Genomic DNA, 25,773 nt, shown 5'->3' with positions numbered 1-25,773 from the left:
TCAATAATTTTGAATGAAGGTTTGGGCTGTTCCTTGAAGATAACGGTCACACGGGGTTACCGACAACAAGCAGACATGTGGGACTGAGCATGATTTTTCTTTCAAAGTGAGAGCAGAGACATAATGGGACAAATAGCTTCTTCCTGTGCTGGATGTTTCTGTGATCCTATTCTACGATTGTAAACACATTGGACGGGATTTTCTGGCTTCAACCTTGATGGGATCATAAATTCCTGCCCAAAGTCAAATGACTTTTGGACGCTCTCCAAATTTTCCCATCCCACCTGTGCTGCTTCCCATCCCTGGTTGACGTAAAATCCCGGATTATTTGAATTTACATATTTGAATACTTGGGACCAAATAGATATTAGGCTTTTCATTGAGTTAATAAATGCCTTGATTGGTATAAAAAGAGCAAATGGAAGTTAGATCAGTATAACAACCGCAATGTACTTTCATGCAGCACTTTACAACATCATGAAATGTCCCAAGGTGCTTTGCAGGACACTATAAAACATGACACCGACCATATAAGGGGATATTGGGCATGATTTAACAGAAAAAATTTCTAAGTGTCGTATTGGGCACGACTTCCTGGGTTGTTCCCGACGCTGAGCTGGCGAGAACGCGGCTCGTATTTACAGGCACTTAGTGCCGAAAATTATCCCCAACAAAATTGCTGTCCTGCCAGCTGATTTGCTCGGAACATCCCTGGCAGCTCCCCACTACAAGGGGGAGCGGCTCAGAAATGCTCCCTCCGAACTCACTCACTCACACAGCCATGCTTCGGGGATGCCGAACTGGCCAGGCTGCTGAATGCCTTGAGGCAAGACAGGACACCCTGTTCCCCCAGCTGTTCGGACGACGAGTGACAGGGCCACCAATGTCACCTGGGAGGCAGTGGCAGTGGTCGTCATTTCAGGCCGCGTGACCAGGTGGACCTCCATCCAGTGCAGGAAGAAGACCAACGACCTGCACCAGTGGAAAGCCTGCAGCATGAGGTCAGCGTCTTGTGTGGTGGTGTCCCATGTCCCAGGCGCAGGTGGACATTGCCGAGGCACTCCAGAACATGTCCCAGGCGCAGGTGGACATTGCCGAGGCACTCCAGAACATGTCCCAGGCGCAGGTGGACATTGCCGAGGCACTCCAGAAAATGTCCCAGGCGCAGGTAGACATTGCCGAGGCACTCCAGAACATGTCCCAGGCGCAGGTGGACATTGCCGAGGCACTCCAGAACATGTCCCAGGCGCAGGTGGACATTGCTGGGGCATTCCAGAGCGCGACCGAGTCACTGAGGAGCATTGTCAAGGGCATCAACATCATGATGCCGACAACGAGGAGGCGCCAGTGGCGGCAGGGCCGGATGATGCAGAAGCCTCTGGAGTTCAATCCTGCAACCCCTCCATCCCATGGAGTCCCCCAGGGCTCAAGGAGCACCATCCGGGAGGAGGGAGTACTGGAGTACGACATAGTGCCTTCCACCAGGGAGATGATAGTGGTCTCCTCCTCACCCAAATCCCCCCCTTCCTGATACCGGTACATCTCAAGGCCAGCAGGCAGAACAGGGTATGTCAGATCCTTGCCAGCAGCTGTCTTCCTTCCTCGGCTTGCTCCCACGGTCCTCCTCGGGCACGTACTTCAGCCCCCCCCCCCCCTTCAGGTCAGGAGGCCTCAGATGAGGCCACATGTCCCTCTTCCTCCTTATCCTCTGGCATGTCGCCACTCTGCTGTGGCAGGCTGTGGGCACAGCATTTGTGTATGTCTCCAGACTCTGCACTGGTGCCATCAGCCAGGACCTTAGCGGGTACCCCCTTATCCCCAAGAGCCAACCTGTCATCCTGGGGTGGTCCTTGAAGACGCCGGGGATTTCAAAGAATTTACAGTGCAGAAGGAGGCCATTCGGCCCATCGAGTCTGCACCGGCTCTTGGAAAGAGCACCCTACCCAAGATCAACACCTCCACCCTATCCCCATAACCCAGTAACCCCACCCAACACTAAGGGCAATTTTGGACACTATGGGCAATTTATCATGGCCAACCCACCTAACCTGCCCATCTTTGGACTGTGGGAGGAAACCGGAGCACCCGGAGGAAACCCACGCACACATGGGGAGAACGTGCAGACTCCACACAGACAGTGATCCAAGCCGGAATCGAACCTGGGACCACGGAGCTGTGAAGCAATTGTGCTATCCACAATGCTACCGTGCTGCCCTGAATCTGCCCTGGATCTCCGAGTGTCCCAGTATGTAGCTGTCACGCAAATGCCTTGGGAAGTGTGTATACATGTGCATGATCCGGAGGTGGTGGTCACACATGAGTTGAACATTCAGGGAGTGGAACCCCTTCCTGTTAATGAAGGGTGCTCCTTGATGCCCTGTTGTGCGCAAGACGACATGCATGTCATCAATTGTCCTCAGCACCTGGGCCAACCCGGGGATGACGAAGAATCCTGCTGCCCCGGCTTGGTCCAGCGTAACGTTGATATAGTCAGTTGCCCGGGAATACAGGGCATCCTTGACCTCATGGATGCACTTGTGGGCTGTAGCTTGTGAAATACCGCACAAGTCCCCACTTGAGCCCTGGAATGAACACATTGCGTAAAGGTTCAGGGCTACGGTAACCTCCACAGGCACCGGGAATGGGTATCCTCCTCCACAGTGTACCAAGGCAGCAAAGACATGGCACAGGTGCCACACTGTCTCCTTGTTGAGACAGAGCCTCCTGCAGCACATGCTGTTCCTCACTTTCTTGAATGACCAACAACACCTGTACACCTTGGGTCATCGCAGACATCTTACCCTGGGTCCCCTCTCCTGCCTGATGGGTGGTCGAGTCCGCAGGGTGTGCAGCAGCTCCTTGCATATGGGCTGCTGCCACAAGTCTGCGTTGACTCTGCTGTAGCCTTCTCCGGCACCTGGCCGCCTGGGCTGCCACCAGCACCTTGAGAGCTGCCGCTGCGGGGTCAGCATCACTCTCCATATTGTTATATCTGGAAGGAATTGGACAAGGCGAGAGATGACAATCAGTTAGGATTTGCACCGCTGACCCTCAAATCCCCCAAGCCTCCTCCAGTCTCAGTGTCCCGCCTTTTCTCAGAGTGTCATCCACCGAGCCAGTTGTGCTGGTGGACCCTGCCATGCACCCCCCCCCCCCCGCCCATACTCTCCTCCCCCCCCCCCCACCCCCAACGTTATTTGTTCAACGTATCAGTGCCATTCTTTTTCCAGGATCCGCAGCCGTGAAGACCCTCCCACATGGCCCAATCTTACTGGAACCAAATCCTGGCATCCACATATTCCACTGGTTCAGTTGAACATCCTTGTCTTCCAGCGTGTTTGACCCACGGTGACGTGCCAGTTACATGCAGCACTCACCACACCAGCAACAAAAGTATCAGCAATCTGCGAAAGCATTTCATCAATGGCATCAGCAGGTGGCCCATTTCAATCAATGTCACACACCAGGTCCCGCAGCATCTTCTTGCTTCAAATCGGATTGGCTTCTGGGCTCATACATTCCCCTGAGCCCAGTGCTCTAGGACCCAGGTATCTTTAAAAAAAATTGTCCTTCTTTCCGGCCCCAGAAAAGGAAGGAAACAGCAACAGCAGCCTCCAGGCATCTGCAGCCACCAGCAGGAGCAAGCAGCAAACACAACCTGCAGCTGTCAAGTGCTCTCGCCACTACTTAAGCCAATAATTTATTAGCAATAGCCTTCAGCTGTGCAGCCAGAGTCAGAGGGAGTTAAAGAGATCTTCAGCATATATCCAAAAACAGAGCTCTGCCCTGGAAGTGTTTGGTGGGACAGACAGGCAGCAGCTTTTGTTGTCCCTGTTATGGTTATGCACTACTTTGGGGATGGCATGTAGGACCCGCAGGCGCTGAGCCCGTCAACCCCCAGCCCCAGAGCCACCCCCAACCGATGGCAACCAGCCCCCCCCCCGACCAAGCGATCCTCCCACCCCAACACACTGGGGCAGCAGCTCCAATGCCCCTGGGCTGCATTGCCTGAAAGTGAAAATAGCCACTCACCTCCTCCGATCCCTTCAGCAATCTTTGTGCTAGGGTGCGGTTTTTAAATAGGAGTGCTATTTAGGAGTGACCTCTCGCTGAGTTAGTTCCTGGTAGGCCGTTAGATTGGACTTTCATCTCACTAATGAAATGGAGATTGGTCTTCATTGGTCTCCGTTGGTGTCTTGGCACCGGGCCGGTTAGATTGCAAACTGATTGGTGCCCGGCGCAGGTATCTGTTTTGGCCCCTCCTGCAATTTAACCAGTGCGCACGGATCCACACCGGGTGTAACGTGGCCGTTAAATTACACCCATTAGGTCAGGTGACTAAAAGCTTGGTGTAAGAGATAGGTTTTAAGAAGTGTCTTAACGGTCGAGGGGTAGAGAGATGTTGAGGCGGTATTCCCGAGGTTGGGCCCTCGGTAACTGAAGGCACAGTCCCCAATGGTGGAGCAATTAAAACTGGGGATGGGCAGGAAGCCCAGAATTAGTGGAGTGCAGATATTTCGGAGGATTGTAGGACTGGAGGAGATTACAGAGATAGGGAGGGACGAGTGATTTGAAAATAAGGGTGAGAATTTCAAAATCAAGTCGTCACCCGATTGGAATCTAATGTAGGTCAGCGACTGCATAGTTGCTAGAGAAATAGGACTCGCTGCAACATGGGCAGCAGAGATTTGAATGGGTCTCAAATTTACAGAATGTGGGAGACCAGCGGCAAGTGAGTTGAAATAGTTGCGTTCAGAGGTAATGAAGGCTACAGTTGAAAGTAATGAGTGTTTCAAGGGAATTGTAGACTGAATTGACCAGTGCGGAGTCAACCAGAATGACTGGAGTTCTGAGGTGGAGTAACAGACTTGGGTGAAATAGGAGAGGAGTAATACAAGGATTAGACACAAAGTTAATCATGATTCGAATGTCTGAGATGAATATGAGTGCTGATTGGAATCTAAGCTCTTGTTGCACTAATCCTTGTACATAAAGAATACAAGATTGTTTTCAATGAAAGAACAAAAAGAGCTTATTTGCCTGGCAGTATTATTATTACATGAAGCTACATGGTGGTGGATGAAATTTCCGATATTGTTCCAATTATAAGACCCTAATCCCAGTCATCTATCAAAAAAAAAATGAACCAGCAATTTTATTTAATCCCAGCTCTCCTCTGGGGCAGGGGAAGAGGATCAGAAAAGTGGTGCAGAATATGAAAAGTATGGCAATTTCTGCACGATGGAGCAATGATTTCAGGTCGCTATGAGATAGGTGCTGAAATGTAACTGGTGCTTTGACTCATTGACTTGACAGTTTTTAAAAAAGTTGTCTATGCGATGTGGGCATCGTTGACTGGGTCAGCATTTACTGCCCATCCCTAATTGTCCTTGAACTGAGTGGCTTGTTAGGCTATTTCAGAGGGCAGTTAAAAGTCAACCATAATTCTGTGGGTCTAGAGTCACATGTAGGCCAGACCAGGTGAGGTTGGCAGATTTCCTTCCCATAATGGGGCATGAGTGAACCAGATGAGTTTTTACCACAATCAGCAATGATTTCAGATTTTTTATTGAATTCATATTTCATAGAATCATAGAATTTACAGTGCAGAAGGAGGCCATTCGACCCATCGAGTCCACACCGCCCCTTGGAAAGAGCACCCTAGTTAAGCCCACGCCTCCACCCTATCCCTCACAACCCAGCAACCCCATCTAACCATTTTTTGGATATTAAGGGCAATTTATCATGGTCATTCCACCTAACCTGCACGTCTTTGGACTGTGGGAGGAATCCGGAGCACACGGAGGAAACCCACGCAGACATGGGGAGAACGAGCAGACTCCGCACAGGCAGTGACCTAAGCCAGGAATCGAACCCGGGACCCTGGAGCTGTAAAACAACTGTGCTAACCACTGTGCTACCATGCTGCCATCTGCTGTGGTGGGATTCGAACCCAGGTCCCCAGAGGATTACCCTGGGTCTCTGGATTACTAGCCCTGTGCCAATTGCTATGCCATTGCATCCCCTTAGACATTTAACTCTTGGGCCAATTTTCCCCCCTTCCTCTTCCAAAGCTCCCTGATTCTCCCTGGGATACAGGATCCACAGTGCCCTCTACTGTCTCACTCATGCACTCATTCTTCAGGTGAACCTAGGAAGGGAAGGGAAGGGGTCGGGGCATTTATGACAAATGCGGACACTGCAGCCTTTAAACTACAAACATTTTTGGGAGGGTGTGGGGTCAAGGTTCCCATTAGTTTTGCACCCAGATTTCAACGCAATCCAGGGTAATCAGCCAAACCAGTGGAGAAGAGGGGGGAATTTAGGTAAGTTATGATCCAATCCACTCATACTTTGGTCTTTTCACAGATTTTTGACACTGGTTCGAGACTGGATGTGCCCAAGGCAGACCACACTGAGAAAACAGGTGACATCACGAGGTCAGACCCCACCATTGGCCTAGTTTGGGAAAGCTCTTTAGTTTACACTCATTTCCTTAGGTACACACGGTATTGGGACACACATAAAAAAAATGTTCATATCAAAAGATAGTTAATTTACTAATTTACTAAGAAAGTTCTGGGGGTACGACAGTGAAATTAGCAGAAGGTTCAATATGTCCTGGTGGGAATTCTCCATTTGGGAGACCATGGACAGGATTCTCCGATCCCTGACGCCGAACTCGTGTTTGGCGAAGGGGCGATGAATCCCGGATTACGACGAAATCGCGCAGCGCCACTTTTGCGATGCACTGCTCCCTGGAAAGTGGAATACTCTCGGAGTATTCCACGCGCCGTATCCACGCCATCCTTACGTTGGCTGAGGCACGACCTGCATTGCTCCGTCCCTGACCGGTCGAGTTCCCGACGGCGTGGGTCGCGTGTGGTCTCGCCCGGTGGAAACTCAGCATGGCGGCTGCGGACTCAGTCCAGCACCGCCACAGTCAGGGGAGGGTCAATCCGTGGGCAGGGGGGGCATTAATTCGGGGCTAGGGGCACTATGCGGGGGGCACTCCGGGGCGCGCGAGCCAGCCGAAGAGGGGGACTATTTTTGCGGGACTGGTCCACGGGCTGTGTCCGCCACGAAGCCCTATGCGGCCACTGCAGGCCACTGCCGTGCATGGACCCAGCAATGCTCCGGGCTGTATCGGCTGCTTGAGCTGGGAGCTCTACGCTGGCTGGCTGCTCGCACCGCTCCCCCGCCCCCCCCGGGAACAGGAAATCGGTGGCTGTTTTGCGCCAGTGTTCCTAGCATAAAACACCACCATTTTCACACCGGAGCAGGGACTTAGTCTCCCAAATGGACAATCCAACACTAAGTTCTTACGTTCTTCCACCGGAGATGAATTTTCACTGATATGCACTTTAAAAAGTTTTTTTTGATAATTTCTATTGTCACAAGTAGGCTTACAATGAAGTTATTGCAAAAAAACAGTGCGAAACACTATGCTACCATGTCGCACTTGCATTGAGAGCTCTAATCCAGAGGTGATTCATTATCACTTGCCATGCAAATTTGTGCATGATGGGATTGCAAGGGATTCTGATCCGAATCCCACTAACGGGCTGCCTGCTCAAAATGGCTCTTGGGCACATCAAAGGCAGTTAAGTGTTTTCTGCATAAAAAAGACCACAATCTAAAGTTGTGAAACTCAATGTTGAGTTCTGAGAGCTAGAATGTGCCTAATTGGAAGGTGGGGTACTGCTCCTCCAATATGCGTTGGGTTTCACTGGAGAATTGCAGGAGGCCAAAGATGGACATGTGGACATGAGAGCAGAATGCTGAGTTAAAATGGCAAGTGACAGGGAGGTTGGGGACTCGCTTGTAGACTGAGTGAAAGGTTACTTGATGTTGCCTCGGTGGTGGATATGCTACATTTGGGTTAATGGTGGATAATGGAGGTTGGGGGGGGGGGGGCAGTGGTGTGGTTCATATGGTGGTGGTTGCAGGGAAGATCAGGACTTTTGTTGGGTCTCTGGCCATTCTTGTTGGATGTACGGACCCATTAATATCAAACAAGGGGCGGATTGAGTTTAGATACAATTGAATAGGGTTCAGATGGTCGGATGCCAAGGCTCACATGTGAAGAATGGGTGAATTACTGGAGCAGCTTGTCTGCCCATGGGAGAGATGAGGTGAAAGAACTTTCTTCCTTGAAGGAGGCAATGTATTCGTAGTTGAGTGAACAGGAAAGGACATGGTTCCATGAATCTTTACTCCAAAATGAGACTGCAGAGAGGAGGAAGAATGTATTGGATGGGGTAGCTGGAGTTTAGAAGGAAGAAGAGTAGAAGCTCAGAGAAGCACATGAGTAACCATAAAGAACATATGAAAGTTGTGCATTTCTATAACGCTTTTCACGGCTACTGCGTTAGCTTCTGGCTGCTGTTGAGTGAAGAGTCAAGAATTCTGCTCCTTTTCACAAACACCTTTATTTTCCTTGAACACACTCTTTACAAAACTCTGTCACCACATCATATGCCACAAGAGCCACCTGCAACCCCTTTACATATCAGTGTCAATTATTGGATACTTAACATCAATGAGACATCTAATTGGAATGTCTCTTAACCCATTCCATAACATACTGGATGTCCCAACGCACTTTACAGACAATGAAGTGCTTTCGATGTGTAAACCCTGAGCTAACATTGGAAACACAGCAGCCAATTTGCACAAAACAAGCTTCCACAAACTCAGTTGATAATGACCAGATCATTTGTTTTGTGTTGTTGATTGGGGGTGGGGGGGGTAAATATTAGCCACAACACCGGTGAGACTGGGATCAGAGGTGGTGAGCTGGGGTTCGAGAGAGTGAGGCTGGGGTTCGAGAGAGTGAGGCTGGGGCTAGAGACAGTGAGGCTGGGGTTCGAGAGGGTGAGGCTGGGGCTAGAGACAGTGAGGCTGGGGCTAGAGACAGTGAGGCTGGGGTTCGAGAGAGTGAGGCTGGGGCTAGAGACAGTGAGGCTGGGGTTTGAGACAGTGAGGCTGGGGTTCGAGACAGTGAGGCTGGGGTTCGAGAGAGTGAGGCTGGGGCTAGAGACAGTGAGGCTGGGGTTTGAGAGGGTGAGGCTGGGGCTAGAGACAGTGAGGCTGGGGCTAGAGACAGTGAGGCTGGGGTTCGAGAGAGTGCGGCTGGGGCTAGAGACAGTGAGGCTGGGGTTTGAGACAGTGAGGCTGGGGTTCGAGACAGTGAGGCTGGGGTTCGAGAGAGTGAGGCTGGGGCTAGAGACAGTGAGGCTGGGGTTCGAGAGAGTGAGGCTGGGGCTAGAGACAGTGAGGCTGGGGTTTGAGACAGTGAGGCTGGGGTTCGAGACAGTGAGGCTGGGGTTCGAGAGAGCGAGGCTGGGGCTAGAGACAGTGAGGCTGAGGTTAGGGGCAGTGGTAGCTCCAGATCAGATTAACAAGGTCTTTAAGGAATTCTGAGAGGTTGTACAGGTCAGGGCCACCTGGGGGAGGCTGGGAGATGCAGGAAGTTCTAGGTGGGCTGGAGTACCCGAGGTTAGGGGAGGGGGACAGGGCTATATCCGAAGGGCGATAGTGAAGCAGGAGATAAAAGATGCGATTGGAAGGATGGGTTTCAGGTGGAATATTATTAAAAATTCCAAGATAAGCTGGTACTGTTGATGGTGGGGATGTTTGAGGAGGTGATAGGGAAGGTGGTGTTACCACAAACTTTGGAGCAGGCATCAATTTCCCTGTTACTTAAGAAAGATAAGGATCTGACGTGGGTTGTAAAGGCCCATATCACTTTTAAACGTGGACGCAAAGATATTGGCGAAGGTACTGGCAAGTACGCTACAGGAGTGCCTCCCGAAGGTGATAGGTGAAGATCAGACGGGGCTTGTGAGAGGGAGGCAGCTCTTTTCAAACGTTAGAAGGGTATTGAATGTCGTTATGTCACCGGCAGAGGGGAAGGAAACAGAGGTGGTTGTGGCATTGGACACCGAGAAAGCGTTCGACCGGGTAGAATGGGGGTACTTGATGGCAGTCCTGGAGCGGTTTGGGATTGGACCAAGATATGCACACTGCGTAAAGCTATTATATAAGGAGCCGAGGGCGAGTGTCCGCACAAATAACATGAACTCGGAATACTTTCCTCACCACCGTGGGCCAAGGCATGGATGTCCTATGTCATACGGGGAGCTCTGTAGGAACAGCATTTCTAGTTTGGTGGGGAGGGTAAAAGCTGATCTGGCAAGGTGGGATGGTCTCTGTCACTGACGGGTCGGGTACAGGCAGCTAAAATGAATGTGTTGCCGCGATTCCTGTTTATTTTCCAATTCTTTCTGATATTCCTGCCAAAGGCATTTTTTAGAAAGATTTAGGGGATTACCACATTCATATGGGGAGGGACGGTGGCCAGAATTAGAAAGGTGCTACTACAGAGAGGAAGGCAGGCAGGGGGTTTCTGTCTTCCGAACTTGATGTATTATTACTGGACGGCGAATGTGGAGAAGATACGGAGCTGGGTCAGAGGGTTTGACTCCCAATGGGTCGGAATGGAGGAGAGGTTGTGTAGGGGGTCGGGATTGAAGGCGCTAGCAACAGCACCGCTCCCGATAGCCCCGGGAGATACTCGTGAAGTCCGGTAGTAATAGCTTTGTTGAGAATTTGGAGGCAGTTTTGACAGCACTTTGGGTTGGGGGCAGGGTCAAGGGAAATGCCGATTCGGGGGAACCATAGATTTGAGCCAGGGAAGTGGGATGGAAATTTTTGGAGATGGGAGGAGAAAGGAATTAGGACACTAAAAGATTTGTTTCTTGGGGGTCGGTTTGCAGGATTGAATAAGCTGGGAGTGAAGTATGGGCTGGAGCAGAGGAGTTATTTAGATACATGCAGGTTTGAGACTTTGCCAGAAAGGAGATCCAGAGCTTCCCAGTAGAACCGGCTTCCACATTGCTGGAGGAGGTGCTAACGACAGAGGGACTGGAGACGGGGGTAGTATTGGCGGTTTACTGGGCTTAGATTACAGGAAGGAGGTTTTTAGGGTAATCTCTAAAGTGGTGCATGTGAAACTGGACCCGAGCCCTCGGGCGGCCATATTTGGGGTGTCGGACCAGCCAGGGTTGGAAACAGGTGAGGCAGATGTTGCAGCCTTCACCTTGTTGATGGCCCGAAGGCGGATCCTGTTAGGGTGGAGATCAACCTCTCCGCCCTGTGCCCTGGCATGGAGGGGGGGGGGGGGGGGGGGGGGGGGGGACGTGCTGGAATTCTTGGCTCTTGAGAAGGTCAAATTTGAACTGAGGGGAGGGATGGAGGGGTTCTACAATTCATGGGCATTATTCATTACACACTTTTGAGAATTGGATTACATCGAACATCAGGTTGGGGGGAGAGCTGGGAGGGTTGGGGGGGAGGGGGACTATATGTGTTAATGGTGACTGTGGGTGATTCCTGATTCCTTTTTTGTCATTTGTTTATGTTAACATGCGGGCTAATGTTTGGGGTTTGGTGGGAGGATGGAATTGTTGTTATTGATATTTGGATTGACATTACATTCGTTACAGATTGTTGTTTATTGTTGGGTGTAAATTTGGGAGAAAATGTGAAAAAGGAGAATAAAAATATTTTTAAAAAAAAAAGAGCTTCCTGCTTGGGGGAGGCACGTAGCTCAGTGGTTAGCACTGGGACTACAGCGCTGAGGACCCGGGTTCGAATCCCGGCCCCGGGTCACTGTCCGTGTGGAGTTTGACCTTCTCCCGGTGTCTGCGTGGGTTTCATCCCCACAACTCAAAGATATGCAGGATAGGTGGATTGGCCACGCTTAATTGACCCTTAATTGGAAAAAAAATAATTGGGCACTCTAAATTTAAAAAAATAGCTTCCTGCCAGTATCCCATCAGGCCTTTCAATCTTGGGTCACACCAATGGGAATATACGTTGATCTAAAACGCGATTGCTAAAGAGTGGCGTGCACAAACCCCTCAGGTCACTGTGATAACCTTTCTGCCATAAAGCTGTGCTTCTCCTGATGTGCTGTTCAACACTCTGCCAGGGCAGACCAGTTCCAGCTTCCATCTCCAGGCTTAGCTGGTCTTCATGGACAGCACCGTGTTGCTGGATTCCTGGACCCTCCTGTGTCACCGTCTCTGATCAGTACTGCACTTGGGCTGCAGAGTACAAGAGGTCTCCTTCCCCACTGGTGCCACACACTGGTATCTATGCTTCGTAACGCATGCAACCACTGCAACAAATGTCTGGAGTTCAACTAGGGTCGGAGTGCGAGATGTGGCCGGTGGTGGTGGGACGGTGGTCCGACAACGGCTAGGGGAGGCGATGAGGAACAAGGACTGTGTAAGGACTCCGGCTGTGAGGGAAACTCATCTGTGCAGAATTAATTAAGTTCCAAGCACAGAATGTGGCGCAGGATTCCACTATTCTGGTCAGCGGGAAAGGCGCTACCGGGATCGCCCGTCACTGCACTTAGTGTCAAAATTCCTCCCTCAGTATCTGTGGAACTGCATTACATGCCACAAAGTCAGCATATCTTGTACTGGAGAAACACCAGGCCAACTTGAAGTTTCCATATACTATCCCCTCCAGTACACAATCTACCGATACTGGGGAAGATTTTCTATCCATATTGTTACCTGGATTTACACTCCGAGATTGGCTGTCCTGCCCCACATAGTTAGTCTGGTTTCTACACAAACCTTTTGGTTAGTGAAGCTTCACTGTGCCGACTGCTTCCATGTTGGCATGTATTGTCAGAATTTCTTGCAAACTCTGGGATTAGTGATGTTCTCTTATAGATTTACTTTCGATTGTGAGGCAGAACCAATGTAAGGGCGGAGGATGCCCTCTTTATTTTGCAAAGATTGGGGATTATATCATGTGAGAATCTTTGAAAACATGCCAAACAGGGGATTATTATCATGACGCATAAGATGTCAAAACTTTATTTATCAGCAATTCTTTCTCTCCTTTCCTGAAGGTTCTGACGCTCATTAGGTTGCAATGCCACAGGCTTCAATACCTCATCCATTTCTCATATGCCAACCTGGACAGTGCATTTACAACCTATGCGGCTGTGAAAGGCAGTACAGACAATCTCTATTCATATGTTTCACTTCCACCGTATGATCACTGTCACACCCCCATGTGATAAATGTCCCACCGTGTGATCACTGTCACACCCCCATGTGATAAATGTCCCACCGTATGATCACTGTCACACCCCCATGTGATAAATGTCCCACCGTGTGATCACGTCACACTCGCCATGTGATCAATGTTTCACCATGTGATCAATGTCATGCCCACTGTGTGATTGGTGTCATGCCCACATTGCGGGAAATCTCACAACAGCTACATTTAAAATTCATTACAACCCCGCTCCTGCACCTCTTTTCATTAGGTGCTGATTTGTAGTCCTCCACAGCTGATATCCCTCCTCTGATGCCTCAGCCAGACAGTTGCCTTCACACTTTAATTTTGTGATTCATATGTAGGAATTTCAGATATGCATTGTATTATTGTATCTGCTGCAGTAATGGTTAAAAGCCTGGATTAGTGTGTGTATGTATCTACTGCAGTAAGGGTTTTACAAATACTGTTTTAAAAGACAGACACTGGGGATACAGAAGTGGTAATTAAAATATCGTAAAAGTAAGATCATTATTTATTCCAACCATGTAGCATATTTACCTAAATAGGGCTAATGGAATTTTGGTTATAGAAAGACGGATCCCTGGGATTTAGATAATTTAGGAGCTTTGGCTAGCCTTAGTAAGATTATCAAAAGCCACCTAGTGTGATAGAGATGATGTAGTTAATGGGAGGAGCTAGGCAGCCAGGTGTCGGGTTTCAGTTTAGATGTTACTGTAACCAGAACAGGAACTGTTGGCAAATGCTGGGAAGTTAAACAATAGTTTGACACAAGCAAGAATCTGCCAGTTATTTCCTGAAGGATCTCTCTCTCTCTCTCAAAGCAGTTTCTCTAAGACATCTCTACCCAGCAAGTAATCCTGTGTTTGCTAACTGCATTTAAAAGTGGATTCTGAGATGGACTTTGCTTGCTTTGAGATAAACGAATAGCAGTTAGGAGTTAAAGTGTTTCACTTTATTGTTAAGCATTGTTTAACAGGTAATTGTAAGCTATTTCTTGTATGATGTTAAAGTTAGTTTAATACTGTGTTAATAATAAAGTTTGTTTCAATATACCATATCCCTATTTGTGTGTGGAGTCAATCCTGGAGCGAAGTCTCTGTTCCTCATAGTCTTACAAATTAAATAAAATATTGGGATTTCTGTCTGATATTCTAGCAACTGTTGAGGTCTAGTCTGGGATCGTAATAAAATTGGGGGCTTGTCCGAGATTTAAGTGTATTATTCCTTGTTTGGCTGGGGTTATTGAATTTAAAGGCAGTTAGTATGTGAGGAACTGATGCTTTCTTTCAAATGTTACAGTTTAAAAACTAGAATCAGAGGGCACAATCTGAGACTAAAGGGACGATCTTTTTAAACAGTGATGAGGAGGAATTTCTTCAGCCAGAAGGTGGTGAATCTGTGGAACTCATTGCTGTGGAAGGCTGTGGAGGCCAAATCGCTGAGTGTGTTTAAGACAGAGATAGATAGGTTCATGATTAATAAGGGGATCGGGGTTATGGGGGAAAGGCAGGAGAATGAGGATGAGAAAAATATCAGCCATGATTGAATGGTGGAGCAGACTCAATGGGCCGAGTGGCCTAATTCTGCTCCTATGTCTTATGGTCTAATAGGGAGTCACTTGGGAACTGGCTATTTCAGTTGCAAATAATTTTCTGGGTGTGGAAGAGGCCACCCTGGCTGGTTTACAAAGGGTGGCTAAAACAAAGCTTTTGGATTTGGTGGTCAAGCTGTGGTTGACTTTATCTGAAAGGGTGAGGAAGCTGGAGATAATACAAGCAATAGCTCAGCATTTACATTTGCTGGAAACACAGCCTGAATCATTAGAATGAGCTAGAATTCAATTTAAAATGAAACAATTAGAAATGTAGGAAAAAGATAAACAGAAAGAAATGGAATCGAAGAAATTGGAAAAGAAAGAAATGGAGAGAGTAGTCATGATAGAGGAAAAAGAAAACGAGAGGGAATTTGAAACTGCAACTGCAAAGAGAACATCAACTTAAAATGTTGGAGTTAAAGGCAGAATCTGAGGAAAGTCTAGAGGAAGGATTAATATTTCCTGATCAAAAGCCTAATGGGGATATGCTTAAATATATAAATATATTCTTTTTTTTAAAAATAATTTTTATTGAGATTTTCCAAAAATATCAAAACAGAAAAGAACAACAATGAAAAACAGTATAAACAACAAAAAAAGAGAAAAAACACAAATAACCCAGCCAAAACCACCAAACCCCCCCCCCCCCCCCCCCCCCGCCCCCCCCCCCCCCCCCCCCCCCCCCCCCCCCCCCCCCCCCCCCCCCCCCCCCCCCCCCCCCCCCCCCCTCGGCAGCAACTACAAAAAGAAGAAATGAAGAAATAGGTAAGCACCCGGAATATTCAATAAACACATGTACACATTTCTCCCCTCTGCCGAAACCAACCCCCCCCCCAAACTGGGTTGCTGCTGCTGCCGGCCTCTTTTCCTACCGTTCTGCTATGAAGTCAAGGAAAGGCTGCCACCGCTAAAAAACCCCTGTACTGATCCCCTCAGGGCAAATTTCACCCTCTCCAATTTGATGAACCCCGCCATATAATTGATCCAGGCCTCCACGCTTGGGGGCCTCGCATCCTTCCATTGAAGCAAAATCCTCCGCCGGGCTACTAGGGGCGCAAAGACCAGAACACCGGCCTCTTTCACCTCCTGCACTCCTGGCTCCACTGCAACCCCAAAAATTGCGAGTCCCCAGCCTGGCTTGACCCTGGATCCTACCACCCTCGACACTGTCCTTGCTACCCCCTTCCAAAACCCAGAACACATGGGCATGGTTCGCTGGGCTCCCCCTGAGCACATAGCACGCCTGTCTTCGCCCCCGAAAAACCTACTCATCCTCGTCCCGGTCATGTGGGCCCTATGCAGCACCTTGAACTGTATGAGGCTAAGCCTCGCACAGGAAGAGGAGGAATTCACTCTTTCCAGGGCATCCGCCCACGTCCCCTCCTCAATCTCGTCACCCAGCTCCTCTTCCCATTTACCCTTCAGCTCCTCCACCGAGGCCTCATCTACCTCCTGCATGACGTGGTACATGTCCAAAATCCTCCCTCCTCCAACCCACAACCCCGAGAGCACCCTGTCCCGTACCCCACGTGGGGGCAGCAGAGGGAACCCCTCCACCTGCCGCCTGGCAAATGCCCTAACCTTCATGTACCGAAACATGTTCCCCGGGGGGAGGCCCAAACTTCCCCTCTAAATCACCCAGGCTCGCAAACCTCCCATCCACAAACAGGTCCCTCAACCTCCTAATGCCTACCCTGTGCCAGCCAAGAAACCTGCCATCGATGCTCCCTGGTACAAACCGGTGATTCCCTTGTATCGGGGACTACATCGAGCCCCCCACCTCCCCCCTATGCCGTCTCCATTGGCCCCAGATTTTGAGGGTAGCCGCCACCACTGGGCTCGTAGTATACCTCATTGGAGGGAGCGGCAGCGGCGCCGTTACCAGCGCTTCCAGGCTCGTGTCCACACAGGACACCATCTCCATCCTATTCCATGCTGCCCCTGCCCCATCTATTACCCACTTACGCACAATCGCTGCGTTGGCAGCCCAATAGTACCCACAGAGGTTGGGTAATGCCGCCCCCCCCCCCCCCAATCCCTGCCCCGCTCCAAAAACACCCTTCTCACTCTCGGAGTCCCATGCGCCCATACAAATCCCGTAATACTCCAGTTGACCCTCCTAGAAAAGGCCTTCGGGATAAGGATTGGAAGGCACTGGAACAGGAACAAAAACCTCGGGAGCACCGTCATCTTGACTGACTGCACCCTGCCCGCCAGCGACAGCGGCAACATGTCCCATCTTTTAAACTCCTCCTCCATTTGCTCCACCAGCCTAGTGAGGTTAAGTTTGTGTAGGGCCCCCCAGCTCCTAGCCATCTGGACTCCCAGGTACCTAAAGCTCCTTCCTGCCCTTTTCAATGGGAGCCTACTAATCCCCTCCTCTTGATCCCCCGGGTGCACAACGAACAGCTCGCTCTTACCCAGGTTGAGCTTGTACCCTGAAAAGCCCCCAAATTCCCTGAGAATCTTCATCACCTCCGGCATTCCCCCCACTGGGTCCGCCACATATAGCAACAAGTCATCTGCGTATAGTGACACTCGGTGCTCCTCCCCACCCCGCACCAGACCCCTCCAATTCCTTGATTCCCTCAACGCCATGGCCAGGGGCTCAATTGCCAACGCAAAAAGCAAGGGGGACAGGGGACACCCCTGTCTCGTCCCCCGGTACAACCAAAAGTATTCCGATCTCCTCCTATTCGTGGCTACGCTCGCCATCGGGGCCTCATATAACAGCCTCACCCAACTGACAAACTCCTCCCCGAACCCAAATCTTTCCAGCACCTCCCACAAGTACCCCCACTCAACCCTATCAAAGGCCTTCTCCACATCCAATGCTACCACTATCTCCGCCTCCCCTTCTACCGCCGGCATCATTATAACATTCAGAAGCCTACGTATATTGGTGTTCAGCTACCTTCCCTTCACAAACCCCGTCTGGTCCTCATGAATGACCCCCGGCACACAGTCCTCTATCCTTGTGGCCAAGATCTTCGCCAACAGCTTGGCATCCACATTTAACAACGAGATCGACCTATATGATCCACACTGCAGGGGGTCCTTGTCCCGTTTAAGGATCAAGGAAATCAGCGCCCGTGACATAGTTGGGGGCAAAGCCCCCCCTCCCTTGCCTCGTTAAAGGTCCTAACCAACAGGAGGCCCAGCAGGTCTGCATACATTTTGTAAAATTTGACCGGCCCCATCCGGCCCCGGCGCCTTCCCCGACTGCATGCTGCCTATCCCTTTGACCAGCTCCTCCAGCTCAATCGGCGCCCCCAACCCCTCCACCTGCCTCTCCTCCACCTTCGGAAATCTCAGCCTGTCCAAAAGCGCCCCATTCCCCCCCCCCCCCCCCCCCCCCCCACCGGGGGCTCAGACCGGTACAATTCCCCATAAAAGTCCCTGAAGACCCCATTAATATCCACCCCCCTTCGCACCACATTTCCTCCCCTATCCGTCACTCCACCAATCTCCCTGGCCGTGTCCCGCTTACGGAGATGATGCGCCAGCATCCTACTCGCCTTCTCCCCATATTTGTACACTGTTCCCTGTGCCTTCCTCCACTGAGCTTCCGCCTTTCTGGTGGTCAGCAAGTCGAACTTGGCCTGAAGGTTACGCCGCTCCATCAGCAATCCCTCCTCCGGATCCTCCGCATATCTCCTGTCCACCCTCACCATCTCCCGTACCAGTCCTCCGCATATCTCCTGTCCACCCTCACCATCTCCCGTACCAGCCTCCCCAGACAGGCGCCGGAATGTGGCGACTAGGGGCTTTTCACAGTAACTTCATTGAAGCCTACTCGTGACAATAAGCGATTTTCATTTTTTTCCCCCACCAACCTCTCCCTCTCTCTTTGCTCTTCCCTCTCCCTTTGGGCTTAAATATATTCAAGCACTATCAAGGTTTGACGAGAAGGATGTGGAATCCTTTTTCATCTCTTTTGAGAAAGTGGCTAAACAATTGAAGTGGCCAAAGACCATTTGGGTATTGTTAGTTCAAACAGAGTTAGTAGATAGAGCTAGTCACAATCAGAGGAAGTACCCAGGGATTATGATGAAGTGATAAAAGTCATATGAAATGCATATGAACTAGTGCCAGAAACCTATAGATAAAAGTTTAGATATAAGGAAAGAACCAGGTCAGACATATATATAGAGTTTGCAAGAATTAAACAAAATAATTGTAATAGGTGGATAAGAGCATTAAAAATACACATAAATATGATGCTCTTAGAGAAATGGTTATTTTGAAGGAATTTAAAGATTCACTTCAGCTCTTCTTCCTGAGTTACAACGACTAATGTCTCATCCTTCTTCCCTATCAAGATGCCTTCTGAGCATATTAACATGACACACTCTGTGAGTGTCTTATACTTGCCAGCTTACCATTATAGTTTATTCTCTCCCTCTTTTTTTTTGTCATCTTTTATTGGTTTTTGAAACTTTTCCAATCCTCTGGATTAACGCTAAACTTTGCCACATTGTATGTTTTTTCTTTCAATTTAATACTACCATTAAACCTCTTGTTGAACCATGGGTGATTTTTTTCTACTTCCTAGAATCCTTCTTCATCACTGGGATATATCTTTGTAGTAAGCCATGAACTATTTTCATAAATGTCTGCCATTTCCTTCTGCTAACTCCTTTTCCTGCCCACTCCAGCCAACTCTGCCCTCATTCCTTTGTAATTTCCCTTATTCAAATTCAGCACAGATGTTTCTGACCCATGTCTCTCACTCTCAAACTGAATGCTAAATTCTACCATGTTATGGTCACTTTTTCCTGGGGGATTGTTTATCAAACCTGCCTCATTACACATTGCCAGATCAAAAGTAGTCTAATCCCTGATTGGATCCATAACATATTGTTCTAGGAAACTGTCTACCTCTGCCAATTTGAGTTTCCCAACCCACATTAAGATTAAAGTCACTCATGATTAATATACTGCCTTGTTACATGCTCTCATTATTTCCTGATTTATTACCTATTCTACAGTTTGGGGGCCTACAGACTCCTCCCACCAGTGTCTTCTTTCCCTTGTTATTGCTTACCTCCATCCTTATGTGGATTTTACATCTTGTGGTGAATGTAACATGGTAATTCACACTATATCTTGTAAGCGCAGTAGCGTTATTTGACCACTAGGGGGAGTAGCTCTGGGAATGCTCAGGAGCTTGTACAGGGCTCCACCCTTGGCTCCGCCCACGACTCCTCCCCCTAGTGCTGCTGTATAAATACCCTCGTCCAGAGTCAGCCTGCAGTTCACTGAGAGTTCATCAACGGGTAACAGGCTGGCTCTGTAGTGAGTAGATTAAAGCCTCTATTCATATCGGAAACACGTGTCTGGTGAATTGATGGTTCCATCAATTTAATCTACTTAAGAACAGTCAAGATCGATCATGGAATCAGCCCTCAAGCCTGGACGCCTGGAACTCGACCCGCAGGATGCAGAGGCTAAAGAAGTCTTCTCCCACTGGCTGCGGTGCTTCAAGGCCTACCTGGCAGAAGCGAGCACAGCCGAAACGACAGTGGAACAGAAGTTAAGTCTACTGCATGCGAGGGTGAGCCACAGAATATCTACGCAACTAAACTCGACCGGTTCATATACTGCAGCACTAGCGGTACTCGATAAGATATATGTAAGGCCCATTAACTAAGTTTACGCACGCCATGTGTTCACGACTCGCCGCCAGCGGCCTACAGAATCACTCGCCGAATTTCTAAGGGAACTCAATAATTTGTCCAATGACTGTAATTATCAAGTGGTTACCGTGGCTGAATACAGAGAACTTGCTGTACGCGATGTTTTTGTAGCGGGCCTCAGGTCTAATTATGTGCGCCAACGACTGCTGGAAAAGGGGGCCCAAGACTTAGAAACGACTGTGGAAGCTGCTACCACGATGGAGGTCTCCTTCCGCAGCCTCAACTCATTCCCCGCGGACCCCGCGACCCAATCGTGGGCCCCCGACCAGCGACTCCCCCAGGTCTGTGCTACGCGGCCGCTCAGCCACTATGCTGCTCCAGCCAGCCACTATGCTGCTCCAGCCACCCACTATGCTGCTCCAGCCTGCCATTTCTGCAGCCAGAATCAGCACCCGCGGCAGCACTGCCCAGCCCGCAACGCGACCTGCAGCAGCTGCGGGTGGAAAGGCCATTACGTAAGAGTGTGCCTCGCTAAAAGGGCCCCAGCTTCCAACTCCCCAGCGGTACGAAGTAATCGCTCCCCACACCCGCAGGCCCGCGGGGCCCGAAACACTGCGGTCTATGCCACGACTCCGCCCACTCCCGCCACGTGCGATCCATGGGGACCGCCATCTTGGCAAACCTCCACCACGCGGCCGGCCATGTGCGACTCATGGGGGCCGCCATCTTGGACGCCATCTTCCTCGCCGCCCACCACGTGCGATCCACGGGCCCAACCTGCATCTCCACGCTCGGACAACTCATCGGAAGAATACGACTATGAACTCAGAGGACAGTCATCACGGGGCCACTCCAGCACAGCTGATCGAGCCGCCGACTACCCGCAACTCAGCGCAGTCACGCTGGACCAATCACGCCCGAAGCATCTGCGAAATTCGATGGCGGAGGTCCAAATCAACGGGTACAAAACGCCATGTCTCTTCGACTCCGGGAGCACTGAAAGCTTCATACACCCAGACCTGGTAAGACGCTATTCACTCCCCGTTTTCCCCGTGCAGCAAACTATCTCGCTTGCTTCAGGCTCCCATTCGGTCCAGATCCAGGGGTGCACCGCCGCGACACTCACAATCCGAGGCGCTAGCTACTCAAAATTCAAACTCTACGTTTTGCCCGACCTCTGCGCGCCACTCTTATTAGGCCTAGACTTTCAATGTAACCTTAAGAGCCTCACCCTCAGCTTCGGCGGGCCCCTGCCCCCACTCACTATCTGTAGCCTCGCTACGCTGCGAATCCCCCCCCCTCCTCTCTTCGCCAATCTCACAAAGGACTGTAAACGCATAGCCACTCGTAGCAGGCGGTACAGCCTGCAGGATAGGGTATTTATTAAAGCAGATGTCCGAAGGCTTCTCAGTGAGGGGATTATAGAGGCCAGCAATAGTCCCTGGAGAGCTCAGGTGGTGGTCGTTAAGACCGGGGAAAAATTCCACATGGTTGTCGACTATAGTCAGACCATAAATAGATTTACGCTCCTCGACGCGTATCCCCTCCCCAGGATTGCAGACATGGTAAACCAGATTGCCCAGTACCGGCACTTTTCCACGGTGGATCTGAAGGCTGCATACCACCAGCTCCCAATCCGCCCGGAGGACCGCCACTACACGGCATTTCGAGGCCTATGGCCGCCTCTTCCATTTCCTCCGGGTCCCTTTCGGCGTCACTAATGGGGTCTCGGTGTTCCAACGAGCAATGGACCGAATTGTGGACCAGTACGGGCTGCGGGCCACGTTTTTGTACTTGGACAATGTCACCATCTGCGGCTATGACCAGCAGGACCACGACGCCAACCTCCACCGTTTTTTCCAGACAGCACAGAAACTGAATCTCACATATAACAAGGAGAAATGCGTTTTCCGCACAACCAAACTAGCCATCCTCGGCTATGTCGTGGAAAACGGAGTCCTGGGCCCAGACCCGGACCGTATGCGCCCCCTCTTAGAACTCCCCCTTCCCCATTGCCCCAAGGCCCTCAAACTTGGGTGCTTGGGTTTCTATTCCTACTACGCCCAGTGGGTCCCTCAATATGCGGACAAAGCCCGGCCACTCTTTAGGGCCACACGATTTCCCCTGTCAGCCGAGGCACGCCAGGCCTTCGACGGCATCAAGGAGGACATCGCCAAAGCGGTCATGTGGACGGTGGATGAATCCACTTCATTTCAGGTAGAGAGCGATGCCTCAGAGGTAGCTCTTGCAGCCACTTTAAATCAGGCAGGGAGACCAGTCGCATTTTTCTCCCGTAACCTCTCCGCTTCAGAACTCCGACACTCCTCAGTCGAGAAGGAAGCACAAACCATTGTGGAGGCTATTTGTTACTGGAGGCACTACCTCGCAGGTAGGAGGTTCACGCTCATCACCGACCAAAGATCAGTTGCCTTCATGTTCGACAACTCGCAAAGGGGCAAAATTAAAAACGCCAAAATTCTGAGGTGGAATAAAATTGGAGAGGGTCAAATGTGCCCTGAGAGGATCAATACATGGGTTCTATAAACGGTGGCAGCCTTTTCTGGACTTCCTGGCTCAAAGATACATATCTGGGTCAATAGCAGCAGCAACCCGGGGGGAGGGGGGGGGGGGGGGGGGGTTAAGGGGGGGTGTTCCTTATTGTAGTTACTATTTTTTTTTTCCTATGGTTATGTAACTTAACATTGTGTTAATTTAGGTTGTTGTTAATATGTTGTGTTGTTCATTGAGGAGGGGCGAATGTTTATGATTGCTATTATTATTGTTATTGTTGGTATTTTATTATGGTTCGATGTTGTTGTATAAATACAAAATATTTTCAAGAAAAATTATTAAAAAAAAAAAAAAAAATTCTGAGGTGGAGGATCGAACTCTCCACCTACAATTATGACATTAAGTATCGACCCGGGAATCTCAACTAGCCTCCGGATGCCCTATCCCGCGGGACATACGCCAGCGTGCAGATTGACCGATTGAAAGTCATCCACAATGACCTCTGCCACCCGGGGGTCACCTGGCTCGCCCACTACATCAGGGCCTGAAACCTGCCTTTCTCCAACGAGGCTGTAAAAACGGTCACCAGGGACTGCCCGATCTGTGCAGAGTGCAAACCGCACTTCTATAGACCAGACAGGGCCTACCTGGTCAAGGCTTCTAGGCCCTTTGAACGCCTCGCGAATGATTTCAAAGGGCCACTCCCCTCAACTAACAAGAACGTTTACTTCTTAAGCGTCGTAGACGAGTTCGCCTGTTTCCCATTCGTTATCCAGTGCCCCGACATGACCTCCCACACAGTCATTAGGGCCCTGCATAGCATCTTCACCCTGTTTGGTTTCCCCAGCTACGTACACAGCGACCGGGGTTCGTCCTTCATGAGCGACGAGCTGCGTCAATAGCTGCTCGACAAGGGCATTGCCTCGAGCAGGACTACCAACTACAACCCCAGGGGGAACGGGCAGGTGGAAAGGGAGAACGCGACGGTCTGGAAGACCGTCCTACTGACCCTCCGGTCCAGAAAGCTCCAAGTCTCCCAGTGGAGGAAGTCCTCCCAGACGCGCTTCACGCTATTAGGTCCCTTTTGTGCACAGCGACCAATCAGACCCCTCACGAGAGGCTCTTCATTTTTTCCAGGGGCACTACCACGGGGGTCTCACTTCCGGCATGGCTGAGGACACTGGGCCCCGTACTCCTGAGGAAACACGCCAGGGCACACAAAACCGACCCCCTTGTTGAAAAGGTGCGCCTGCTCCACTCCAACCCCCAGTACGCATTCGTCGAGTTCCCTGACGGCCGTCAGGACACTGTATCCCTCCGGGATCTGGCACCCGTCGGATCCAGCGCCCCCTCTACCCCCACAGAAGGACTTCTCACCCTACACCCCATGCTGCCGCCCCCTCGCGCTCCCGAGCCCACGAGCTTGCTCCACCAGTTCCGTTCACCCGCGCCGGCCAGCCCCCAGCGCCCCCAGTCCCCGGTCAAACCAGGAGAGTATGAAGCTCGGATACAACCCTCCCTGGAGTCCGCCATCATACCCCAGCACACAACACCCATCCAGCCACCGCAAGAGGCTGCAACCCCGGTGCTCCGCAGGTCACAGCGGACAATTCGACCACCGGACAGACTGACTTTGTAGACCACCACCCCCGCTGGACTTGATTTTTTTGCAGGGGGTGAATGTGGTGAATGTAACATGGTAATTCACACTATATCTTGTAAGCGCAGTAGCGTTATCCGACCACTAGGGGGAGTAGCTCTGGGAATGCTCAGGAGCTTGTACAGGGCTCCATCCTTGGCTCCGCCCATGACTCCTCCCCCTAGTGCTGCTGTATAAATACCCTTGTCCAGAGTCAGCCTGCAGTTCACTGAGAGTTCATCAACGGGTAACAGGCTGGCTCTGTAGTAAGTAGATTAAAGCCTATATTCATATCGGAAACACGTGTCTGGTGAATTGATGGTTCCATCACGTCTACCCATCCAAGAACATTTCTTCCTATCATACTTACTCCATCTCATTCTAACATAGATATTCCATCTCATTTTCCCCCGGCACGGTAGCACAGTGGCTAGCACTGTTGCTTCATAGCTCCGGGGACCCTGGTTCGATTCCCGGCTTGGGTCACTGTGTCTACGGAGTCTGCACATTCTCCCTGTGTCTGCGTGGGTTACCTCCGAGGTCTCTGGCTTCCTCCCACAAGTCCCGAAAGACGTGCTTGTTAGTTAAATTGGACATTCTGATTTCTCCCTCAGTGTTCCCCAACAGGCACCGGAGTGTGGCGACTAGGGGATTTTCACTGTAACTTCATTGCAGTGTTTACATAAGCCTACTTGTGACACTAATAAAGATTATTATAGGGCGGCATGATAGCACAGTGGTTAGCACTGTTGCTTCACAGCGCCAAGGACCTGGGTTCAATTCCCGGCTTTCGTCACTGTGAGGAGTCTGCACGTTCTCCCAGTGTCTGCGTGGGTTTCCTCCGAGTGCTCCGGTTTCCTCCCACAGTCCAAAGATGTGCAGATTAGGTGGATTGGCCATTCTAAATTACCCTTAGTGTCCAAAGAAAAAAAGTTAGGTGGGTGATTGGGTTATGGGAAAATGGTGAAGGTGTGGACTTAAGTAGGGGGCTCTTTCCAAGGGCCAGTGCAGATTCGATGGGCTGTATGGCCTCCTTCTGCACACTAAATTTTCTATAAACCTACCCCACCACCCTTTTCTTCCTGTCTTTCTTTCAATAGTCACCCCTCTGCATACTTAATCCCCAGCTTTGATTTGCTTGTAACCACATCGCTGTAATGACTAAGAACATGTCCATCAACCTCAGTGTGTACCGTGAATTCATTTTTGTGCCAAATTCTATGTGCATTTAAGTAAATAGCCATTAATTTTGCTTTTGTACCATTTTTTTTCCCTCT

The 25,773-nt window shown here is 50.2% G+C and overlaps 1 long non-coding RNA gene across 1 annotated transcript in view; it reads left to right on the top strand.

Annotated features, from left to right (window-relative positions):
• LOC119953125 overlaps positions 1-25,773 on the top strand; it is a 45,943-nt gene that overhangs the window by 17,973 nt on the left and 2,197 nt on the right. The window contains exon 2 of the long non-coding RNA XR_005457963.1: positions 6,370-6,440. This is a non-coding gene — a long non-coding RNA (uncharacterized LOC119953125). The remainder of the gene's footprint in view (positions 1-6,369; positions 6,441-25,773) is intronic.

Source organism: Scyliorhinus canicula, chromosome 18 (genome assembly GCF_902713615.1).
Source record: "Scyliorhinus canicula chromosome 18, sScyCan1.1, whole genome shotgun sequence".
Classification (NCBI taxonomy): Eukaryota; Metazoa; Chordata; class Chondrichthyes; order Carcharhiniformes; family Scyliorhinidae; genus Scyliorhinus; species Scyliorhinus canicula.
The sequence above is the reverse complement of the archived record's forward strand: the minus strand, read 5'-3'. Positions and strand labels throughout refer to the sequence as shown.